We start from the raw sequence: 3,483 nt of genomic DNA on the forward strand, positions 1-3,483 counted from the left end.
CCTAGACTGTATGAAATGGAGAAAGATATGTGGGCACTTTAATTTCTCACTCTCAACTTCGCAGCTACAGACCCAGTGCGGCCCGATGCCTCACGCTCCTGTCACCGCGCCTTCCCTGCTATTGCCTGTAACCTTGGGCTGTGCGCCAAAGCAAATCCTTCCTCTCTTCAACTGAGTTTTGTTAAACATTTTGTCCCAACAATGTTAACATACAATAATTTTCATATTAAAGTCTGCCCTATCAGATATGACATAGCCACTCAACTTTCTGTTTTTAAAATATTTTCAAATTTTTATTTACTTGAAAGACAGTGAGAGAAACAGGCAGATAGAGAAAGAATGGGCGCTCCAGGGCCTTCAGCCACTGAAAACAAACTCCAGACGCATGTACCACCATGTGCATCTGGCTAAACATGGGTACTGGGGAACTGAACCTATGTTATTGGGTTTTATAGGCAAGCACCTTAACGGCTAGGCTATCTCTCCAGGCCGTCAACTTTCTTTAAACTGGTGTTTGTATGTGACATAGTTGCAATCATTTTGTTTCTAACCAATCTGCACATTTGTATTTACATCAAATGTTTATTTTATTTTATTTATCTATTTTGAGAGAGAGAAAGAGAGAGAAGGGCAGAGATAATGGGCACGCCAGGGCATCCAGCCACTGCAAACAAACTCCAGACGCATGTGTCCCCTTGTGCATCTGGCTATGGGTCTTGGGGAATCAAATCTTGGTCATTAGATTTACCAGGCATATGCCTTAACTGCTAAGCCATCTCTCCATCCTGCATATTTGTATTTAGAGAGCCTTCTTCATAAGCAGCACAATCTTGAGTCATGTTTTCCTGTCCAGTGTGACATTTTGTACATTTTTTTTACCAGAGTGTTTAGTGTTATTAGTATGTTAAATCTAAAGTCTTAATATTTGCTTCCTATTTCATCTGAACTATATTGCTTTGTTTCACTTTTCCTGACCTTTTTGGGTTACTTAAATATATTTTGTTCTTACTCATGCTTTGTACTATTTTAATTCTATTTGAGTTATATATGATTTTTTGCTAAATTGTATTTTAAAGAAATTAAGACATTAAAAAATCTATATTTCTTACATATTTACTATTTCTGGTATTCCTAATTCCATTATATAGATCTTATTTTTGGGTTCACCTTCACTATGTCTGGTGGTTTTTCAAAACAATTTCAGGCGCTGCTGAAAAGGTCGACTGATAACAGATGTTTTCAGTTTTTTTTTTTTTCAGCTAAAAGTATTTTATTTCACTTTGCGAAATATATTTTCAGTAGATACACAATTGTAAGTTGACCTCCCCTACAATCATACGCATCTTAAAGAAATCATCTCACTGTAATATTTATGATTAGAAGTAGCACTTTGTAACTGCTCTTTTCCCTTCTGGTTACTCTAATATTTTCCACTGTGTTTCCAACAGACAGGCATTTTGTACTAGTTCTCTTTGGTTTGTTGAGTGCCAACGAAAGAATAAATTTCATGCTTTTTTTATTTTTTATTCTAACAATGAATCTCAAATGCTTAAACCATTGGGTAAATACTAAGTGCCCTATGTAAGTGACTGTTACAATTTTTCTTAGTCTTTTTTTTCCTCTTTGGTTTTGATAGTCTGTATTGCCCTGATAGCCCTTCACTTTCTCTTCTTGTCATCTTTTATTAAAATGCTTTTTTCTTTATTTTTTAAGTATGTTATTTATTTATTTATGTGAGATATATAGAAATAGAGAATGGATGCCAGGGCTTCTAGCCACTGCAAACAACCACCAGGCACATGCTACCTTATGCATCTGGCTTTACATGCATACTGGGGATTTGAACCTGGGACAGTAGGTTTTACAGGCAAGTGCCTTTCCTGCTGAGCTATCCCTCCAGACAGAAATACTTTTTATACCTGAGGCTTCTTAGCTAGCTGGGCATTCCACTGTACCACTGCTGATGTCATCTATGACATCATGCTCATGGTGGCCATCTACATTTGATCTTGGAGACTGTGCAGTGCCCAGGATCTCTTTGACCGTTCCAGAAAGTTCTTTTGCCAAAGAACAGTGCCACATCTGTTGGGCAAAGCTGACAACCCTATCAAAAAAAATATCACCACAGTGTTTAATGTTTTCTGCTTCTTTCTTTCTCTTGGTGGCTCATTTTGGTCTTTGATGATCAGGGCACTAGCAGAAGGCATGACTTCAATTGGAGCCTGTCTGTTCTCAACGGCCAGTTTCATTATGATCCTCATACCCGTCCAATCACCAGTTCGCTTGGTGATGTCATCAACTACCTTTTCTGAAGACAAACCCAGGGGCACCGATCTTGGGGGTCAAAGCACCAAGCTATCTTCTGGTGCACCTCAGGTACACGAGTGTGATCTCATCGGTGTCAAACTTGGGAAGCATGGTGGAGGCTGCTGGGGTCAGATGAACCGAGGTTCAGAATAACCAAAGAAAGTTGCACCTTAGCCTCCTCCAGGCCAAAAGACATTATATAAAAAACATTTATTTATTTATTTACAAGAGAGAGGGAGAGAGAATGAGAATGAATGAATACCAGGGCCTCTAGCCATTGCAAATGAACTCCAGATACATGTGCCACTCTGTGCATCTAGCTCTAGGTGGGTAACTTGGAGACTGAATCTGGGTCCTAGGTTTTACAGGCAAGCACCTTAACTGTTGAGCCATTTCTCCATCCCATTCCTGCAATTTCTCCATCCCATCTCTGCACTTTCTTTTTATTTTTTATTTTCATTTTTTTGTTTTTTCGAGGTAGGGTCTCACTGTAGCCCAGGCTGACCTGGAATTCACTATGGAATCTCAGGGTGGCCTTGAACTCATGGCGATCCTCCTACCTCTGCCTCCCGAGTGCTGGGATTAAAGGCGTGCGCCACCATGCCCGGCCCATCTCTGCACTTTCTATTTGTGAATATATACTGTAAATTTTAAACTATTATTATTTCATTTTCACTGTTTTTACTTCTTAGTTAAAAGTCTTCTTTTTCCTTATTATTTAGTCTTTATTTTTAAATTATTGAGCATAATAACATGGGCCTTGTTTCTTAATTCTAATGTAATTTTTGTCTCTGGCAGGCTTACCACCATTAGTTTTCTCTTGCATATGAGTCTTATTTTTATGCTTCTTTGTAACCTAATAATTTTTTGAATAAAGGATATTGTTGATGCCATTTTGATAGGCAGTTGATCCACTGATGGAACACACAATAGAATAAACTTTATCCTAATATTTTTGTATGAAAGGATTTACAGCAGGAGTCAATAGGTTATACCTATAGGCACGATGTTTACGAAGGGATATTATAAATAAGGCGTTTTTAGAATAAAGTCATGACCATTTAGTTTTGTATTATCTAGAATTGTGTCATGGTTCAGCAGTTGCAACAGAGACCAGCTTGTAAAACAAAAATATTCACTTACTATTTAATTCTTTATGTCAAAGGGGGCTGACTC

The 3,483-nt window shown here is 38.1% G+C and overlaps 1 pseudogene; it reads right to left on the minus strand.

The window, feature by feature from the left end:
• Nucleotides 1–1,929: 1,929 nt before the first annotated feature.
• Nucleotides 1,930–2,439, minus strand: LOC123458841 (annotated as a pseudogene).
• Between the last annotated feature and the right edge of the window lie 1,044 nt (nucleotides 2,440–3,483).

This window comes from Jaculus jaculus, chromosome 2 (assembly GCF_020740685.1).
Source record: "Jaculus jaculus isolate mJacJac1 chromosome 2, mJacJac1.mat.Y.cur, whole genome shotgun sequence".
In the NCBI taxonomy this organism is placed as follows: Eukaryota; Metazoa; Chordata; class Mammalia; order Rodentia; family Dipodidae; genus Jaculus; species Jaculus jaculus.